The following is a 22,467-nucleotide window of genomic DNA, read 5'->3' as shown; positions in this document are numbered from 1 at the left end:
CACTATGGTCGATGAATGCTTCCTCAAACCTCGTAAAGAAGTCGGAAACACTCTCATCTTTCTTTTGCTTACAAGCTGACAATTTGTCCCAATTTACCTTCATAGCTGGCATAAGAGTTTTCATTAACGTAATAATCCTTTGGGGAAGGTCAAGAATCAACTGGTCGGGTTTAGTAGCAGCTACTTGTCCGGCGTCTGCCGCTACAATGGCAGCCCAAGCACCACCTAATTCAGCCGGGTGATTTTCATGTCGAATCTTAGCCCATACCGGTTGCGGTACTACATTGCCAAACAACATATCGATATCGGCAAGGTTCATTATCGTAGCATCTACGAGCTGCGACAATTCTTTGTAATACCCTGTAGGATTTTTGCGAGGGTCAGGCAAAGATTGCTTCACCTGTAACACTTCCGAGCGTTTCCATGGAAGATGTATCCATATTCTCTGGAAATGCGCCAATGTCGGAGGATGAGCATTAGGATCAGCTGGTACCCAAACCGGCGGAACTTCGCGCATAGGATATTGGCCAGATTCATCTGGTTGTTTCTCAATATCCTCAACAAACAATGCATGAGGTATCGGAGCGGGGCGAAGAGACAACAACCGCTCAATAGCACGTCGAACATTAGTATCTACTATCAGTCCATGTGAAAACTGGAGCTGAAGCTCAGACAGGGCGGTCAGTACCTCGTCAGGCGCATCGGCCGCTATCTGATCATGAAGGAACTTACACATTTCATCAAACACGTATCTCTGGGTTGGTATATTGAATTGACAAAACGTTTCGAGGACAACACGTGGTGGATTTCTCTGCGGATTTACCATCCAACCCATCGCCATATTATATAGCGCAACGCGTTCTCTGTTTCCAGGAAGCTGACTTCGTCTCTGAGGACCATCGAAACCAGCGGACCCATGAACAGGTCCGAGCGAATGAAAGAAACTAGCCGCAAGAGGAGAATTGCGGCTACGGGTAGAGGGAGAAGAATAAGACACAGGGCTAACAAGAGAAGGAGTAGAAACAGTAGCAGCGACAGGGGTTAACAAAACAGGAGCAGTAGCGGGAGCAGGAGTATGTGGAAGCGGAGGAGCAGTAGGGATAGAAGCAGGCAAAGGAGCAGGAACAGTCGGAAGAACGGGTGCAGGTTGAGGAACAGGTGGAGGAGGAATAGGTGGAAGAACAGGTACGGCAGGGACCACAGGAGCTGCGGTACCCTGTACGTACGGAGGTGGCGACTTCATAAGATAGGACATTAAAGGATCCTCAACTACCTCTTCCTTCTTGTCCGACTCCGTAGGCAAAGCAGGATAGCATTTATCTATGGTCATACGCTGTAGTCTCTCAAACACTTCCTTATCCTTATCCTCCTTATCACGCTGGAACTGCTCAGCTTTCTTCACTATGGTAGCAACATTATCTCGCTGACTACGTTTATTCTGTCTGATTTCTTTCTGTCGGGCTTCTTTGCGCCACAACCGAAAGGCATCAAACATGGCCGGCCTTGATTTTCGTTCGAACAACTTCATTTCTAGATTATCTAAGATTGACGCCTCGAAGCTACCGTGAGGTGGCCAACGAAGGTCGCCGTCCTTCTTTGTATATTTAATCCAATAATCGTTAAAGGTAATTGGGCCTAGCCCATGTTTGCTATATAGATCATAAGTAGGAGTTCCAACCGGAGGTATCGGACACGAGTCCTCCAGTCGGGAATCCGCACCACAAGGTCTGAAACAACTAAACAAAGTACTGCGACCAGGCATCTTGCACACTAGCCGAGTTTCACAAACTTTAAGGGTTACGGGATTTACCAAGTCCCAGCAACGAACAAAACCCTCGGTTTTTGGCGGCTGCAGTCGTCAAACAACACAACAAAGTACGCTAGCAAAAGTGTCACCGACAAAAACACTCACACAGCGTGTACAACAAAAACACTCGCTAAAGTGTCAACAACCAAGAGCTATGGGAGCGACCCACAAATACTTAACTCAAAAATCGATGGCGTCACCAGGAAGGCCCGTCAATCGTCTCGCTATACCAAGGTCTACGCCAGGCGCCAAAACAGGTCTACAGTCAGGGCAGCAGTCCGTCGCAGCCGTCCGGAGGCGGGAATCTTCGCGGGAAAAGTCTTCGGGCCACTTATTTCGACAACAGGATCGATGAAGCGGAGTGCACCTTCCCTCGGAGATTTCACACGAAGTTCCTCACGATCGTCGGGCTTGGACCGGTACCACTGATGCAGCCCCACGTTGGGCGCCAACTGAAGGACTGGGTTCTGTAAGACCCAGCGGTGCCAGGGCACAACACCTGAAACCTTCGTGGGTAACCTGCTCCGGCGTACAAGTCACAGAGACACAGGACACTTCCTTGGGCGTCAAAGATTCAAGGTTTATTTGCTGCAGGGAACACAGAGATCACGACAAGTACACAGCGTGCAACTTGGGGAGACTGCTTCAAATTGGTTCTGTGGATCGCTCCTTTTATACAGTTTTTTACCCATAGGATAACATTGAACACAAAAGTTTACAACCCGGTTCTCACAATTATCCCCCAGAGGGGTCGCTTTGGTCACTTTGAAACACATACGATCCGAAACATAAGTGCGGAAACATTTGGCGGTTCCCAACTGTAAAAAAACATCTTCCCACCATTAGCAAATTCCAATCAGCAGTAAAACAGATCGAAATAGGAACAAGGACAGGTGTAGAGGAAGACGGAGACAGTGGGGAGATCGGAAAGGGTGTAAAAGGGGAGGTAACGGGAAACACGAGATGCAGGCATCAAAGGGACGTGCCTAATGAGATGCACGGCTGAGACAATAAGCCCGTGCGGCAAGATGAGCCTCATGCGGCGTCATCTGCCTTACAGTAGCATCCCCCTCGTCATAAAGACACTTACAAAGAACATGTGTCTTCCGCAAATATCTTGGGAGTCCCAGGGTCGCGAAGCGGACAACGTCCGTTCGCTGGCTACTTGAGGGCAAGAGACAAAATGGATGCCGTATCTAAGATGGAACCCGTGGGTACAGACCAAAAACCCACATAACAAATGAACGGTTTAAGCTAGCATAGCGAAACTGCGCACACTTACTAAACTCGTCATTTGCGGTTCATAGATACCAGACTCGACTATATTCGTGCGAGTCGAAAGCACCACTTACAATTGTCACGGAACCTCAACGGTGACACGCTCCAACCTCATCGCGAGACTCTTCTCTCAATGCGGTGCAGTGCGACAACTCCAGGGGCGACGCCCTTGTCCAGAAGTGCAACAGCAGCAGCAGCGACGGCGACATGCTCCGATCTCGTTGCGTCGTGCTTCCAGCTCCTTGCGACACGCAGTTCCTCAGAAAGCCCAAAACAGCAGCAGGCACTTCCACAAGAACTCTGGGGAGCTGGGGGGTGAAGTTTGTTGTCCCTGAGACTTCAGCAGGAGGTAAGCTCTTTTCCAAGCCCTTGGAGATCCTTCAAAAGTTTAAAGCAAGGTACACAAAGTTCCTTTCTCCTTCCTTTGGCAGTAAGGCAACCCCTGCAGGCCAATCCCCCAAGCAGCACTTCAGCTTGGGAATCGTTTCTCCTCCGGTTCCTCTCCTCAGTAAAGGTTTCTTCTTGTAGTCCAAAAATGATCTAATTTCATGGGATCAGGGTCCCAATATTTATACCCCAAAAACCTTTGAGGGGAGAGGGACCTTTGCCCACTCCAAACCAGTTCTGAAGCACTCTGTTTACCAGACGTCTCCTTTCCTTTCACAGTGCAGGGCAGAAACATCAGACGCCCCACAGGAGATAGAGCCAGCATTGTGGAAGGCAAGTACAGTCCTGAAGCACTTTGTTGACAGGACTCCTTCTCTTCTTTCAGTGTGCAGGACAGAAACATCGGCCACTCCCCAGGAGGTGGAGCCAGCATTGTGGAAGGCAGGCACAGCCCTATTCAAGGTTCAGGTGCAACTCTTCCCTCCCATCTAGATGCATATCTCTCTATTCACCACTGGGCTGACTCACCCTGTCTCTTGGAATCCCCCAGCCCTGTCACTCACAAAAACAGACAAAGGAATACACAACCTAGCAGAGGTAGGTTTGAAAGGTTAGACAAGCAAATACCTACTTTCAAAAAGTGGTATTTGCAAACACAGATTGTTAAAACCAACTTCACTAAAAGATGCATTTCATCATTCTGAGTTCAGGCATACTAAACTCGAATTTCTACCATGTTCTCTAAGTCAGTTAGGATTATAAAATGTAATAATTATAACAGCCCATTCTGGCCTATGGAGAACAGATAGCCTTGCAATAGTGAAAAACGAAAATGGCTGTAATTCACTATTAGGACATGCCACACACATCTGGGCTTGTCCTACCTTATTCTTACAATGCACCCTGCCCTTGGGCCTACCATAGGGGTGACCAATATGAAGAAAAGGGAAGGTTTAGGGACTGGCAAGGGGGTGCACTTGCCCAGTCAGCATGACAGTACCAGATCACACGCAGGCTCTGCAATGGCAGACCTTAGACACATTTTACAAGGCTGCTTCTGTGGGTGGCACAACCAGTGCTGCAGGCCCACCAGCAGCATTTGGATTTACACGCCCTGGGCACACTCAGTGCACTAGATTAGGGTCTGACAAGTAAATCAAACAGCCAAACATGGAACCACTGATTAATACATCAATTTACAATAGGGAGCACCTGCACTGTGGCACTGGATAGCAGTGGCACAGTGCCCAAAGAATCTAACACCAGCAAAAACACATGAGGCAACAGCAAAATTGGAAGGGAGACCCACGCCAATAGTGCCAGGTCTAACACAAATCAATATTTTGCATCATTGAAAAGATTATGATCATGTTTTATATTGACAGGATGGTATTCACAGTGCTTTTGCTGTGATGCAACCATTGTTCAAAAAGTATTTATTTACATTCTGGTCCAAAATGCAATGCCCCTTCTTTATTTGCTGTGTCTTCTAGCAGCTGGTGGGGACCTTTTCCCTGTTATAAACTCTCGTTCCAAACAAACCATAAACACAGCACAGGTGGATCACATAGTGCAGCATGTTTCCTAAAATCTTGAAAGGGAATTGCCTTAAGCAGGGTTCAAGAAAAAGAACAAAACCCATTTTGTAAACTTGGACGGTTGAAAAGAAAGACTGAGGCAGAATTAACCAGATCAAAGAGAGAAGGTCTGATAAACAAAGCAAGCCACTGGTGAGACATAGTGAAATTAACACAAAAGAGTTCACGTTAAAGATATAAGTATCAAAGTCTGGTGTTTGGTCAAGAGTGACTCTGATATATAAAGAAAGAAATATGCCCCTAAACCAAAGTATGTACCTCCAAGGACAGACTGCTTTCTTTTTTATCAACTCTTGCAGGCCACAACATATGTGTGAAGGCAGTCGCACCACATAGATCACAGCACAAAATATACATCATCCCAGCACATAAGTAAATTAACTGAGGCAGAGCAGGAGCATATAGATTAAAAGTCTCATATTCTGTAAAGTGCTTCCTGTTAGCTCCTTGCAGTCTAGGAGTTCACTTACCAGCAGCGCCATTAAAGTCAAACTAAGTCAATGGGTCTAATCCAATTTGTTATACAGACATTTAAATTGATACTTGTATAGCGCACTACTCACCCGCAAGGGTCTCAAGGCGCTTGTATGAATACCGCTGTGTAACCCATTCTGGCTTTCCCTGTGAGGCGCCCACTCCTGGGGACCCCCAAGGTGGAGGCTAGGCATCCTTAGCGTTGTGGGGGCCGTTGTGGAGATTAAGCAAGCTATTGCCCAGAGTTGCACTCCATGATTGGAATAGGCACCAAGGCGAGAATTATCAGGTCCGTGGAATTTTTGAGCCTAAGACCCGCCAAGACAGGAATTGAACCCTGGTCCGGGTCAGTCCTCTGCATCAGGGTCTGCCTCTCTAACCATTGAGCCACACTTCTCCATGAAAATTGGAGTTGATTTTGTCCAGAATCATAGGTCCAATTCGGATCTCGTGAAGCGGTGGCTCAACCAACTGAGATAAACGATAATTTTTTGTAAGTTAGAGTATCACAGAAAAAGAGTATCTAAGAAACAATTGTTACTCTTGGATGTACAAAACATTCTTGTCCCCTATGAATCTAGGAGCGAAAAAGAATGTATAAAAGGCGGAGAAATCACAAGGTCGCCCAGAACTAGACTGTGTGCTTGTGTGTTGACACACATGTATCCAGGGTCAGTTTTGGGCAGTGCGACCGGTGTAGCCGCACTTGGCGCTGGGGCGCTCTGCTTAGCTATATCTTATGATTGGAGAGATGAGGGGCTCTTTTGCCCAGTGTTAGTGAGAGAATGCAAGTAGGCAGTCATGGGTTCGCCAAAAGTGATTGTTGCACCGGGCGCCACCAGCACTAACGCTGGCCCTGCATGTATTTCCTGCTTCTCAGAAGGGTGGCAATGATCTTTAAAGCTTTTATACGAAAAGCTGGAAGGTCTCTTGAAATAATCGTCTCACAGCATGAAACAAAAGTGCAATTTATTAAATAATGTATTTTTTAAAAAAGCCTTATCTTTAGGATAACCGTGGCAGTAATACTCATTATTACAGGAAGGTCAGGGGCATTAATGCTGAGAATCATAGCCATTTAGCTCAGCGGTTCTTAATCTTTTGACATCTGTAGACTGCCAATGAAACTCTATTGGAGGCTGGAGTCCCTGCGCTAAGCAATTTCTATGGTTTGAACCTCAAAACAATACACAGAAATACAGAAACACATACATATCAAATAGATACACAAATGATTAAATATTTATTAAAACCATAAACCACAACATTATAAAAATTGAAATTTTAATTTTACTAATTTTACTAGGCAGGTTGCAGCTTTTCAAAATGTGATTTTTTTTCAAACACACCAAACGATATCTTAAACTCTACCATACCACTTTGTCTTTACTACCCCTAATGGATGTTCTCAGTTTTTTCTCTTCACGCATAAGTACTTCAATAGAGGCCACAAAACACCTACACCACCTTTTCCACAAATCAAGCTAAGGATACCAGCAACATCTGCAATCTCCAATTTCAAATTCCTTCACATTTACAGATAGTTTTAAATATTTTTTATATAAATATATTATGAATCTGCTAATATGATTTAATTTTCTAAACAGCTGTAGACCCTTGAGTAAACCTTGGGGAGCCTAGGTTAAGAACCGGTCAGCTCATTCCTAAATTAAATCACTAGAGAATTCAAATTCTGGCAAAGAACTCTCAAACATAGCCTGTGGAAGTAGCCCTGCACTCCAATGAGGATTCAGTCCTCAGGCCAAGAGTGCCTGAAGGTGCAGCCAGCATCCACCACAGGTCAGGCTTTGAACACCCTCACCAATGGAATGATATAAGCAATAGTCGGTTATTCAGATCCCCAAGTGGGGTGTAGGTGAACCTTCAATGCAAGGTCTCTATGTCCCATATAGACTCAGAGGGTGTCAGCAGCAGCAGCCCTGTAAACCTCCCCCTCCCATAAAAAAACAACCAACTAAGCAATGAAGTGATAGTAATAAAAAAACTATTTGTCAGTAGCGGCTGCTACCAGGGAGGAGTGGTGAGTGGTGAGGGGGGATGTTTTAAAAAGAAAACCAGGGGGAATAAAGAAAAAATGCATTTACCTTCCTGGCGGCCGGCTCTCTTCCGTCCTCTTTGTCCATGATGTAGGAACAGAAGCACCCAGGCTACCCTATCAAATCACAATGCTGCCTTACAGCAGCTTTGTGATTGGTCTGAGCGCCGTGGTTCGGCGCTCAAATGGGGCCTGGCAGCCTGGGCATGTTCCCCACCAGGCTGTGTAATGCAGTCTGATGAGGAACATGCAAAGTGCGCATGACTGTTTGGCCGGGCCAAGACGGCCGGCCAAGCAGTCATGCACACTTTAGAGTGTGCTCTCATCTACTGCCTCTGCTCTGCGGCCAGCACAGCCCCGCCCGCTTGCACCTTTACTGCGCCAGAGAATAGTGAAAAATGCAATTGTAATAACATTGTTATTATCATTTTATTTTTCTTGTGGAGCGGTGCTCCTCCCCTCAGCGGAGGAGCCACCACTGCCCTTTGTGTAAAACAAAACCACAAACCCTTAACTGTGTACGCAGCGGAAGGAGCTTGGAGGAGAGTTCCCATAAGGCTAACCATCTCCTGTCTCAATACAAAATGGAAACAGCCAGGTACCTTTTAAAGCAGGGTACTAAGGACATGTGCACAACAGCCACCTATCACAGTACACCCAGATGAACCCCCATCTACCTGCGTGTGTGCGTCGCTGTAAGCATGCTAAAGAAATGCCAGTCCTGCTGGATGCTAACAAGTATAGCTGAAGGCAATATTGATAAATAAAAACAAAGGACGCCAATTGGTTTCTGGATGTCAGCAAAAAGCAAAAAAAAAAAGTAAAAACTCTCCACAGGACTTCTTGAGCAAAGCAGAAATATAAAGAAAGCATAGAAAGAACATGATCTTAGCTAGATAGAGAACAGCATTTAGTGTAGGTTCTGCTTTAGGGAGCGAGACAAACTGGCAAAAGGAAGCAGATAGATTTCTTTTTTTTATTTTATTAAAGGGCAGTCTCTTTTTTCTGTTCCCTTTATAGAGCCTCCCCTTATAATAAACAGGAGTTGGTGGAGAATAGGGACAATGTGGTAATATATACCTGCATAAAGGAGATCTTTGCAGACTGCAGGCAAGGTTGGTGCTGTGGAAAAGACACCCCTGCGCTCTCTCAGCATGATGTGCCCCCAAATGAAGTGTGAACAATGAGCCTCGTTATAATGACCTATATAGGTAAAACATCCCGTGCAATTTGCAGTAATGTCAAGATTGTTTTCTACATAAGATCTATTTTAACTTCAATTTTGATCTCCTGCAAATGTAAGCATCTGCATTACATTGGTTTCAGATTTGCAATTTATACCACAGTGCCAAACAGCACAAAATAATATTTCAATTTTCTGTGCCCATTTTCCTCACACGCGATCAGTCTGTTTATGCAGTTTAAACTATTGCTAAAGAAGATTCATAAAATACGGTCATTACGAATAATCACGGAAAATGGCCTCCACGCGCCATTTTCAGATAATATTTTCATTGAAACATGATCTTTCCGCCTGCTTTGCGCCTTCAAATCTGAAACCTGCTTTGTAATCAGGCCTATTAACTCGAGGCATAGAAATGATTGACTACGGCGTGATAATGGAAGGGACACAGACTGAGAGAAGGGATATATTGTCCCTTAGCAAAATGGCTCCTTTCTCTCAAGAGGAGCCCCATCAGGCGAGCATGCAGGGAGCATTGAGTGATTGTTTCCTGGGGTGAGTGATGGCAAAATTCGACAGAAAATCATCTCGCTGGCCACCACAGCCGAAGAGTGTCCCCAAATCTCACAGAGTTTGACAACCTGCAGACATATTTGATGAAGGTTATATTCTTCTGCTCGAGACAGCCTGTCTGGGAAGAGAAAAGAGAACCTTTATCGCGAGATCTGCTGTTATTGTCCTGATCTTTTTTATAAGTAATCTCTAATGCACGCGAATATAATATGCTTTCACAGGGGTGCCGGGCACAATGGAAACTTCGTTAGAGGGCCCTTTCCCCCACTTATAGAAATGTCCCAATAACATAATTAAAAAAGATGTCTCGCGAATGATATGACTCGTAAGAGGGTAATCGGAATGTGCAAGCACTATCTGTCTGCTTAGCAGGCTGAAACCCATGATAAATAGAGGCCTTGATAGACACAGGGCCAAGGGGCGGGGTGTGGGGGAGGGCAGGGAAGCCTTTGTCTAAAGGAAAACAGTTTTGAGTCTGATCTCGATTGAACTGGATAATAGTGTTTGATTTTCATAAAACATGTAAAAGCCAGCTGGTACTAAGCCAGGAGTGATTAATGCACTGATACAACAGGACGCAACATGGGCGGCTGACTCACAAAAATCCTTTAGGGCTGTAATGACATTACCAGCCAGGGAGGAATTGAATTGTCCACTTGGACAATAGAGTACTCAACTCGCGCTCTCCTTAAGTTCGAATAACATCTCCTGAAAAGCAATGTTCTATCCTGTTTACGGCTTTTGTGCACGTGGTGTGTTGTGTTCCGGTGACAGATGACTGCGGAAACCTGCTGCACACAATGGCGCATTGAGACGGGAGCAGGCAGGCACCATTGTTGTGCACTGCGCGGCTCGCTCTACGTCAAGGTGTGCATTGTGCACATGGCGGTGGACGGCGCGACTCCTGTTTCAGGCCTGTTCTCTCTCCAAGAGCTTGTGGTAAACAGATAGCTTAAGTGGCAACCATACGGCAGGCCTGCCTTTAACATGGGAAAGGACCGTGGGCACTGTTGTGCACAGGCACGGCCCTCGCACGAATAATGCCTTTTCCACTTGCAAATTCAGAGTTTCAGACCGCGTGAACAGGCACGCGCCTCTATTGGCCAGGAAGGAAGAGCTGCGCTACCCAACAAGAAGGGAAAAGATGTAGAAAAGTCTGAGCATGCCCAAAGTAATTGCTGAATAAATGAAAAGTGCCCGTTGCCGAAACGTTTCTGGACTTTGCAGATATCAACCAGGGGTGTAGCTTGGTCAGTATGATTGGGGGTATGAGCTTCAGATTTCCTAACAATCACGCCGGGACATCTTGTTAAAAAACAATATGCGAGGAGCAGGGTATGAAGGGGGCCTGAGTGGCCGGAAAGAGAGAGGAGTGCGGATTGTTAAGGACACTTAAAACGCAGTCTTTTTCAAACTAAGCAACATTTTTTAAGGCCTTCAAAAGACACATGAGAGAAAGTGTGTGTGTGTGTTTGTCACTGTGGGTTCATAAAAATCCCACGTGAAATGCGACAGACACTTCACAGTACCCGATTGAAAGCACTTGTAACCAACTATTTACTACAGAATTCATTTTTTAGAGGGGTGTAACCCCCAACCCCCCCCCCCAGAGCTACGGCCCGGATTGCAACTGCCATTTGCAATTGCAATTTCCACTTTGGGAGTCTTTGCGAATCACAAAGGTAAGAAAGTTTTGGGAGTCCCTCGCTTCGAAATCTGTATTAATCGTCATCAAGTTAGTCTTTAGTCAATAGTTTCAATCATAAAAGACACAATACAATCATACGAGTGTAATAAAATATAACATAGGCATGAAAAAAGATAAAAGAGGAATATACCGATTAATTCCATATATACAAGAACCATTTACACAAGATAAATGGTATAATATCCTTGTTCATACCATAAAATCATAATCTGTATTAATGCTGTAAGCACAAAACGCGTCTCCTGTGGTTGCCTGATGCCTGTTCCAGTGTGCACCGCTCATTGTGACATTCGGTCTCCTGTTCCTTTAAGTGACATGGAACCTTGTGAAAGTACAAGCAGAGGTCTGCTGAGCTTGCAGGCCTCCGTCCCAGCGTTCATTGTTATTATTTATGAGAACCTTCTTGAGTGCCTTGTTCTGTATATTTACATTGGCCTGAACTTGATTAGTGCAGTGGATGCAGAGCCAAGGGCTGTCCCACTCTCAGCAATACACTGTGCAAAGAAAGGAGAGCGCTGCAACAGGCCAGGGCCCAGATTTAGTAACATTTCACGCAACAGAACGTGGCATCCAAATTTGTTTGCATGAGTTGTGTGAAGGGGAGAAACATTGCCCCACTACATCTACAAACATTGTCCTGCTGCTGGCACCATCACCTGTACTAGTACACAAACAGGTTGCCATGCATGGTGCACTGGCTTTGTGCCATGGCGCAGAGGGGAGAATATGCACCATCTTACATAGGAAAGTGATAAAGCAGGATAATGCAATTGCTGCAACCAAGAGAAGGCAGATATATGTTATCAAATACAAATATACAGAACCATAGCTGCATGTGCCAGAGGACACATAAAGGAAATCAGACTTTTCTGAGAGGTCACCCTGGATTTTTCACTTGTGGCTGGGCTTTATATTGTTTCTGTTATTAGAACTCTGTTTCTTTAGCCCTGGAAACCAGTAGTAAAGTGTAAGTACACCCCCTTTAACCATGGTTGCGTTGGCGTATTCCTGATTGCCACATTTATCTTGTCTATAAGTCCCAAGAGTATTGTGTAAAAAGTGCACCCTACTGTCATATTCAATCAGAAATCCAGTGAACCGAGGTGTAGTTTTCGTTGTATTGTAACAAGTTATAGATCATCATATAATTACGTATCCTACAATATTTGGCTGTTTTATTTATTTGAGAGATCCAAAAATACTACATCATGTGTAAAAAGTGCACCCACGGCCTGGAAGTTAAATGCCACTTGTGGGCTACAACACCTACTATTGTGCCATGCTCCATAGTGGCAGTTCAAACTTGGCATTCAGGCATAACCTGTGTAACCTGACTGTTGCAACGTAAACCTGTGGCAAGACCTGTTAAAATAACCCTCTATGACAGCTAAAAATCTCCCTTTTAAATGTTAGTAAGTGACACTTATTTATGACATGTAGCCTGTTGGACCTAGCCCTTTTTGGCAGGTTCACCCCGAAACTTTTTGCTTTTTCCTAGCCTGTTTCTGTGACCTGGTGTTGGTGATTTTAGGCCTCTGCACACTTTTTCAATGTGGTACAGTGTAAAGTGCGTGAGCTCTCTGTGTGTGTGGTGAGAGTGACCTGCCCTCCCATAGGAATGCATGAGGAATATGTGTGACCATGGTAGTTCCTGATGTGTGGGGAGTGCAGGGTCGAGTTTGGTATGTGTGAACTTGTGGGATTGAATGCTGCACAATGATGTATGCGGCATGATTGTGTCTAGTGTAGAAGTGCCACTTCTAGAAGTTTGCATGTTTGTGTAATTTGTGTCTGGCGTGTGATTGGCTGGAGCTGGCCGGTGAGCCTGGCTCCAAGAGTCTGGGTGGGTCTGCCCCAGTGGTGAGTGGAGTGATTAGCATGCTGATGTGAGGGAGGGGTGCACCTGGGACCTGAATAGGGCTGGGCTTTCCCTACACAATGCTGGCTCCACCCCCTGTGGTGCGTCTGTTGTCCCTAGCCTGGCCAGTGACAGGAGTTCCCCATAACCAGTTACAGATGGTTCTCGCACTGCTGGGTATAAAAAGAGTGCTGTGACACTCTGAAAATGCTCTTGTTTGCCAACTTGAATCCTGCCAGGGGCGTGGTGCTGCTTGGCCCAAGGGGAAGGCTTGCCTCCCCGGGCCCTGCCCAGTCCCTGGACTCCTGAAGGACTTTGCTGAACTTGTGAACTTTTACTTGTCCTTTAGCGCTGGGAGCGCTGTAATCAACCGCCATAGCGCTTGGGAGCGCTTTTGTTATACCCCATAGTGCGGGGAGCGCTTTATTTTCTCTATAGCGCAGGCAGCGCTTTATTTATCTTTTCAGCCGGTGCCCACCCGGCATTGCCCCGCAAATTGCTGCCTCAAGGGTGCCCACCCCTCGTTTGATAGGAGCGCAGCCTGGGAGTGCTGGGGGGAGGGTCGCCGCGCTGCCCATGGCGACCCGGAAGTACTGGGGTTCAAAGGCGGAAGTCCCCGCCCCCGCAGCCCGAGATGAGGAGAAGGGCGGCTGGAGGGGCAGGCGGGGCTCCGGAGTTGCAGGAGAGCCCCGCGCCACCGCAAGGAAGAAGCCGGTGTTCTTCCCCCAACGGGGCTCCCGTGAGTGGAGGGAGAGTCCCACATCACCAAGGCAACCAAAGGAGCAGAGCGGCGGCAGGTGCAGGCGGGGCTCCGGTGTCTGAAGGAGAGCCTTGCGCTGCCTGAACAGAGAGACCGGCAGTGCTTCCCACCCCCCTCCTGCAGCCGCCAGCGAGGTCCTGCTGGGAGGAGACGTCCCTGCGCGAGTAGTCCGGTGAGTGGGGCCGGGGCTGTAAAGAGGAGAGGGGGGTGTCGGGGCACATTGCCGGTGCCCGCCCCTCCCCTCCAGTGCAAGGGCCTTTGTGTTTGAGGCCGTGGAGCCTCAATTTGAATTCGAGCTCCGACCTGGCAGCATAGTTGCTTTACGAGCCTGCGAGGCTCAGGGGGCATATCTTTGGTTTCGTGTCCCCCAGAGAGGGACTCGGGCGGGTCGCATTTGCATCTTGATTTAGCCCACGAGGGCCCCGGGGGCATATCTTTGTTTTTTAGCCCCCGAGCGGGGCTCCTACGTTGCAGAGAGACTCTGGAGTACCATTCATTTTGTTCGAGAGCCCAGAGAGGCTCATAGCCCACCTTGTGTTTAGAGCCCAGAGAGGCTCAGGGGCATGGCATTGGTCAGAGCCAACGTTTGGCTCAGTGTTTAAGGAGCCAGAGTGCCCAAGGATCACGTTTTCACTTTAGAGCCTGTGTGGCTCCAACCGTCGGCGCAGTTCTGTTCTAGGGTCAGTGAGGACCCTGTCGCAGTTTGCTGAGTCTCAGCTGCCCAGCAATTAGTGGGCAGCTGCACCATTTAGGCGCCAAGGGAGTGAAAGTCCCTGGGAGGGACAGAGATGGCACAGAGGTGCCAGGCCTTCTACAGCTGCGCAACACTTAGTGCCAGCTGCAACTTTTAGGCCCTGTTACTGGTATCAGCTGCCCAGCAAGTAGTGGGCAGCTGCAACGTTTAGGTTTGCGCCGGTGGCGCACCCCTGACTGGCACTGCATTGGCAGCGCACCCTGACATTCTGGACACAGGGCTCTTGAGTCCTCTTGTTGGATGGCCAGTTGGCCAGGGGGCTGGTATGTGGGTAGGGCACAAGGCCCTAATGTGATTTTTGCGCAATGTGATTTTACTATGTTTATGATAGTAATTGCCTAAGGTGATGTTTTTTGCGCAATGTGATTGTGAGGTTATTTTACCTATGTAGGTTTATGCTAGTGAGATGTTTTCACTTTGTGAGTTACGCCCCTAAATATGATTTATTCTTAGGAGGCAGAGTCTAATGTCTTTAGACTAGTGAGGAGATTGCCTACTGTATTTTTACCGGTTAGGCCCAAATGTGAGTTATGCGTAATGTGCTATGCCGTTATGCCTGTGACACTTCAGAATGTGTTTTTATGCATTATGTGTCTTACCTACACCTCTGATTGTTTCTATGCATTTTGTGTCATGCTTCTGACCTATACCCCAAAATGTATTTTATTCTTAGGTGGTTGTGTTTTGTTTAGTATAATTTATACTAGAGAGGTTATGTGTCCATGCGTGATCTAGGCCTATGGTTATTAGTATTGCGTAGTGTGTACCTACCTGTTACCAGTGGTTACTGGTTGTGACATATAATTGTTATTTTGTGCTACACTTATTCTAAGTTCTAGAAGTGCTATTTCTACTAAGTGCTGATTCTGACAGTGGCCCATGTGGCCCTGTCCTGTAAATAATCCAGTGTGAATATTCCCTGTGCCAGTTGGCACAATGTATATTGTGTGATTACTATCTGATGTGTTTTGCCAATACAAAAGTTATTTTTATATAACCTTGTGTGGAGTTCCTTTTGTGGTGTGCCTAGGATGTTGTTGCTGTTGTGTGCGTGCGCAAATGCTTTACACATTGCCTCTGAGATAAGCCTGTCTGCTTGTGCCAAGCTACCAAGGGGGTGAGCAGGGGTTATCTTGGCGTGTGACTCCCTTGCCCTGACTAGAATGGTGGTTTCTGCCTGGCTTTGGCGTCAGCCTTAGCCAACCAGAAATCCCAGTTCTAACATAGCCCAAAAAGCAGGGTAAATGGTGTTTAAAACTGGGCAATGCAGATAATTATTTTTACCATGTCCTTAAAGTGACAAGACCCTAAACGCTATTCTCAGTGTGCCCGGCCTAGCTGTCCTATGAAGAAACCCAGAATGCTGATTAAAATACTAATACTGTTAACAGGGGAAGGGGAACAGCTAGAAAATTCGAAATCAATGATGAAGTTAGATTTTTAATCCATTTTAAGGAAAAGTTACATTTAGAAAGTTACCCTTTACCTGCCTGAACCGTCAGAAGACTAATTAGCATATGCCTCTGTCAGCTCTACGCCTATCCTCAGCCTTGAATAGGTGTGAAACGTGTCAAATTCAACCGGGAGCAAACAATAGGCTGACCTAAATGGGCAGAGAATTACTCAGAGTTCAACAGAATATGCAGGATGGGAGATGTGGGCCTCCATTTTCCAGTACTGTGTCACTGCCTGGTAGGTCATGTAACACTTGGGGCACACCTGAAAGGGAAATAACAGGCTGTCAAGACAATTCTTTTGGATCCCATATCTGGTTAGTGAAGGACCCTGCTTTTGTCCTACCAGGCTTCTGTCTCTGGGTTTGTTGTGTGCACAGTGACCACTTCAAAATGAAATTTAGTGTTAGATGTGGGAGAACACTATAATTACCACAGTAAACTCTCCACATACAGCCTCAGCCCTCAGAGTCCACGTTTGTTGTGGTCAAAGATTTTTGTCATTATGAAAATGTCCTAGCACATGGCATTTTGGACCTGTTTACAATATGGCAAACAGGAACTACTGAAAAAAGTAAGCAGGTCAGGGCTGGGAACTTTTACCCCATTGGTTAAGGAGAGACCAGGAATCCCCCCACTTACTATCTTGTGCCTGGCATAAATTGGCATCCCCAGGCAAAAAATCTTGAGAACACTTTCTTGACCTGCCAAAGGCCAGAGGATGACTGTACCTGCTGTATGTGACCTGGGAGGAGCCCTGAAGGACTTGTACTCCTCATGTACTGAGGGAAAATAAGTATAGTTGAAGGGTAAGTTGGCTGAACACCTGTGTGACTACAGAGAGACAACAAGCTGCAAGAGGCCTTTTCCTGGAAGACCCCAGCTAACCAGTGACCACTAGACCTGGAATGGACCCTACTGTTGGGCTCTGCCTTACACTCTGTGAGCCTCTAAGCACCTCCTGTGAGGTCCTGTGGCTTTAGAAGTTAACTCCTGTAGTTGATTGAGACATAAAAGACTAAGGGCCTGATTCAGATCTTGGCAAATGGATTACTTTGTCACAAAGGTTACTGATATCCTGACTGCCAAAATATAAAATCCATAGGATATTTAGTGGACAGTATATCCTTCACCATTGTGGCACAGTAACCGGTCCACCAAGATCTAAATCATACTGATCAATTGATACTGCAGAAATACAGAATACAGTGCTCTAAGTTAAGACTATCTGTTGTGTGCCATTGCGATCAGGGGTTTGAGCTCAGATTAATTTAGCAACTTTGATGGTTCACCCTCCTGAAGATTGTGAGTATTCCTTTAGATGGATAGTCACCCACCCCAAATAATCCAATGTTTAGAACACAGAATCACAATTCCATTCCAAGGACTGTAGGAATAACAAGAGAAATGTGTTGACTTGGAATACAGTAATTGGTAAAATTAAAATCCTATATTTTCTGTATGCAGCTCAGTAACTAATTCTGAACCCTGCAGTGCAATGGATGAAAGTGGCATTTTCTTCACATAAAATGAATTGAAAAACTCGAAATAGAAATACACAGCAAGCATAATTTACATGCAAAATAAAGATGACAATTTACTTGTTTCTGAGCTTCCAACTCTTCCACTTGAACTAAATTAATAAACAGTAATTAGAGAATGTTGTGTGAGCTCGCTGTTGATTTTGAGCAGACTCTAATCAACAATATCTTATTTTAAGGGCCAATTAGAGCTGAATGCATGAATGTATTCAACATAAACATCTCCTAGCTCTTAAACATGAACCACAGATACGTGAAAACACAGCCCCTGTCGGTTTCAAGTGTTCAAACTTGATTTTGTAAATGTATTTATACACTGTAAAAAGAGCTGACCTCATCGGAGGATTACGAGGTACTGTATGCAATCACTTGGAACACTTTCATATAAAAACAAATAAATATGATAACTATTTGAGAAATATGGCAAAGGCAGATTAACTATGCAATCTGGCTTTAGTAGGAAGAAAATGAAAGAAAGAAATGAAAAGAAATAGGGTGCGTATAATTCTCTTTTTCATACTTCTAATATGTTCACCCAGATGCCTAAGACTGGTTCCTCCATCAGCACTTCTAGGGCTGACATCAGGCCGGGAAAAATGTAAGTTTCGTGAATGTAATTTGTGATATTTAGGAAGCTCGCGCTCCGTGAAATTTGTGAATTTTTTAAACATTTCTCATTATGCAATGTTTGCATGATTTTTGCTTGTGGGAGACTGATTCATACATCGAATATTTCATCAAGAGGCATTTTCCTACAGGTATTATGTCTGACTGTTTTATGAGAGATATGCGTGTTAAAAAAAAGCCACACAAGATATCCGCAAACAACCTTTTACACTATCTGCACAATTTTGTGAAATGGTTGCAAATTATTGAAGTGAAATTGAACAATTTAGCATGACTAAAGTTTATCTCAGTGTGCTGCATGCTTGACACACTGAGGTCTTCTGTGGCTGAACTAGCAGCTACAATCATGCATGAGACACTGTCATTGCCGACCCACCAGGCCTGCAAACCTCTTTCAGGCTCAGCCAGTCACAACATTCGTTAAAGTAGCTGAAAATGTAGTAGAGCAGTTTACAAAAACGATATAACACCACTACGACTGCTAAACATATACTACTACGAGTAATAATAATAAACTGACACAACAGCTGAGAGCATTATGCTTTTAAGTGTTCGATCATTAAAGGTCTTCTTGAATTGAAGATGGTCAGATAAAGGAAGGGTTTTCTAGTTTTTTCTGACCAACAGGAAATTAACTGTTGATTTGAATGACCTTCATAGAGTATTCCGCAGGTGGGCACCAACATAGAGAAAGTGACACGCCCATTTATGCAAAAGGAGCAGATAGAAGTTTGAAGGGTCAACATAGATGGACATAGATGGTCCTGTGAGTGTGGAGAGAAAGTTAAGTTGTATTCTCAAATTAATAAATCTAAAATGCGACAAATTTACCAGGGGTTAAGGAGTTTTAAAATGATATGTACTAGCCACAAATTGTACTTCACTAAAGTTGCTCATATGCTGTGAACCAAAAATACTTAGGTAGAACGAGAGGAAGGTGTTGTTGTAATCCAGACCGGATTTTAATGTTGTACCACTATCGGCAACTTCTCGACATGAGAGAAGGGAGGAGTTTGCTGATGAGTTTGATGTCGAAAAATAAGTCAGATTTAAGATCTTCGGTGTCTGGTTTTATGATGACCTTGGTATTAGGTGTGAGCGGGAAATCCGTTACCCCCGCGGATTTTGCGGATTTTTGGGAAATCCGCAATCCGCGAATTTTGCGGATTTCCCGCAAAATCCGCAAAAAAAAATCCGCGAACGTAACGGGTTCAAAAGTTGAACCCCCACTCATGCAACTATTTTACAATGGCGCCAGCTAGCTGCCAGCACCGTTGTAAAATAGTTACAAAGTTAGCTTGCACAGGAACCACTAGATAAAACGAAGCAGGTGCTGCTTTATTTTATCTCAGTGCTTCCTGTGCAAGCTAACTTTGTAACTATTTTACAACGGCGCTGGCAGCTTGCTGGCGCCATTGTAAAATAGTTGCATGGCTGGGCACAGGTCAGGTCTGCAGCTCACTCAAGGGACCCCTGCGCCCTTCGGGGCGATTGCATAGTAACACACACATGTTCGCTCGAACTAGTTGATGCTCAAATTCAGTGACTCATTCATTAGCCCAAAAACAATCGTGAGCGTCGTCGAGGCTGGACAGGTGTGCCTTCTTCCCAAATCTACCGTGGAAAATCAGCTGTGATGCTGGATAGGCTTTGCATCCTTGACTTTCACGAGAGCAATACCCGAGCTTCTTTCTCTTCATCTGCTGAACTGATCTTTCTCTGACCTTTTATTCACACAAGAGGCACATACCCTACTGGGCACATTGTGTTCGCACAGGTTTCTGCAAGTTCGCACGCGTTTTGTACAATTTCGCAATTTGCGAAATTGTACAAAACCCTCGCGAACTTGCAGAAACCAGTGCGAACATAAAAAAAAAAAATCCGCAAATTTGCGGGAATTCGCGGATTTTGCGGATTGCGAGTTCGCAAATCCGCAAAATTCGCGAACGCGAGATTCGCAAAATTCGCCCATACCTACTTGGTATACATTTTTGAAACAAAGGGGCATATTATCAACAACTAGCGATATTTATTGCTAAATAAGCTTAAATAATTTTTTTTATCGCCGCGCGTTGCCGGATTTTATCGCTGAGATAGCGTGCTATTAGCAACGTTTATCTCCAAAGCGATAAAATATCCAGCGATAGTGGTGAAATGCATGAATAACGCTGGAAATTCAGCAATATTCAGGCATTATCGCTAATAGGGACTTAACCTGAATATCCACCTCCCATTGGATATACAGGCTAAGAAGTGGTCTGAGCAGGCGTTAGGATTTGGCGATATTCGTGCCTAGCACGAATATTTTAATCATTGCACATGCGTTGATAATAGGCGATAGCGATGTTAGCGACTGCTTTCAGTCGTTAACAGGTTGGGCACGGCCACTTTGCATGTCATTAGCGATAAATATTGCTGACATGCAAAGCGGGCCCCAAACTGCTCGCTATCACCTAAAAGCTGTCGCAGCTTGCTAATAGGGCAATGAAATTATCGCCGCTTTGCAGCAAGCGGCAATAATTTCATTTCGCCTGCCTTGGTAATATGCCCCAAAATGCGGAGAGCTTTCCATATTCTTTGATTTAGTCATCGAACCCCAGAGATTGACTATGATGCCCTACAGCCATGCTCTTAGACTTTTTTGTGTTTTATTTGAGCCAATGGAAGTCTAACTGGTCCCTCATTTTAGCTTTTTTCCATATATGCACAGAGGTGGAAATACTGACAAAGGACAAATTCAAGCCAGGTTTAACATAGGTATGAAAAAGATCACGGGAGCCTCAACGATAGACTGGAAATAAATAGATTTTAAAGGGCTCATAAAAACAGCCTGAAAGAAAAGAATCAGACCAGCCCTATAATCCCCATGTGGCCCTGTCCCTAGCCTAGACTTATTTTCCTTTCAAATTCCCCAAAATTGCATCATGGTGTACCAGCTGCTCTAATGGCCATGTGTAGTACCCACAAAGTTGATAATACAAGTGCTTGCAAAAGAACATTTTTAGAAGGCATGTTGCTAGAGCGATTCACTGTGTTCCTGAACCAAATTATTTTCTTATAGATCGGAAGCTGCAATTCCACGGGGTTATCACTGCTTAATTATCTGTATGGAAGTTCTCTGTATGTGTGCACTTTTGCAAAAGGTTCCAGTGCGAGCCAGAGATAAGAACCTTCTGTGAAGTCTTCTTTAGAATTTTTGAGGTGATGCTGGGGCGAAAGAGAATGCAGGTGAGTCAGCAGAGAGAAGATCTGGAGGTCAGAATCTGGAGACTGATGCTAGCTCATTATTTTGATAGTTATATGGGACACTTCTCAGCTTTACCCTGAAAGAAGTGCTAGGTGTTTGAGAACACAACCTTTGTTTCGGGGAACTGCCTTCCCTTTTCCAATATGAAGACTGTATGTTGTGAGGTGGACATTGTGGTTTATAGAACCCAAGTGAAATGTCTTGTATTAATGTTCTGCAACACTCAAGTAGCAATGTTATTTCTCATTTTCCTAATTACATATATAACAATCAGGTAGGGCTGAGGAAAGGAAACTGTAGAGTGCACTGTGAGACAGGTGGTTGAAAGGAGTCATAGTGCTGAGAATTCCTTGCCATAAAGAGTAGGTAGGTGGGTGTTGGACCCGGCCCTTCTGGCAGGTTCACCCCAAAACTTTTTGCTTTTGCCTAGCCTGTTTCTGTAACCTGGTGTTGGTGATTTTAGGTCTCTGCACACTTTTTCACTGTGGTCCAGTGTAAAGTGCGTGCGCTGTGTGTGTGTGTGGTGAGAGTGACCTGCCCTCCCATAGGAATGCATGGGGAATATGTGTGACCATCGTAGTTCCTGATGTGTGGGGAGTGCAGGGTCAAGTTTGGTATGTGCAAACTCGTGAGATTGAATGCTGCGCAATGATGTATGTGGCATGATTGTGTCTAGTGTGGGAGTGCCACTTCTAGAAGTTGGCATGTTTGTGTAATTTGTGTCTGGCGTGTGATTGGCTGGAGCTGGCTGGAGAGCCTGGCTCCAGGAGTCAGGATGGGTCTGCCCCTGGTCAAAATGTACCCCAATCAGTCTTCCCAATGTTTTAGATGTATGAATTGTCCTGCGGCAAATTGGACTCATATTATGCTCCCCTGTCCAAAGATTAATGCATTCTGGGCAGAGGTTTTTGTCAATCTCGAAAAAGAATGTAATTTGCAGTTGGAAGTAAATGACAGGTTAATTCTATTTGGATTTGATCCGGACCTTCAGTTTCCTGATCCAGTAACTAGATTTCTCTACATAGCTATGGAGATTGCGTGATCACTGATTCTCCAAAACTGGCGCTCCGACTCAATCCCGTCAATTTTGGAATGGGGGTGCAAGATGAGAAGGGTTAAGAAAAGCGAATTTACCTTTGCTGCAAGAAATGGGGGACTCACT

This window comes from Lissotriton vulgaris, chromosome 1_1 (assembly GCF_964263255.1).
Source record: "Lissotriton vulgaris chromosome 1_1, aLisVul1.2, whole genome shotgun sequence".
In the NCBI taxonomy this organism is placed as follows: Eukaryota; Metazoa; Chordata; class Amphibia; order Caudata; family Salamandridae; genus Lissotriton; species Lissotriton vulgaris.
Note: the sequence above shows the minus strand (reverse complement) of the source record.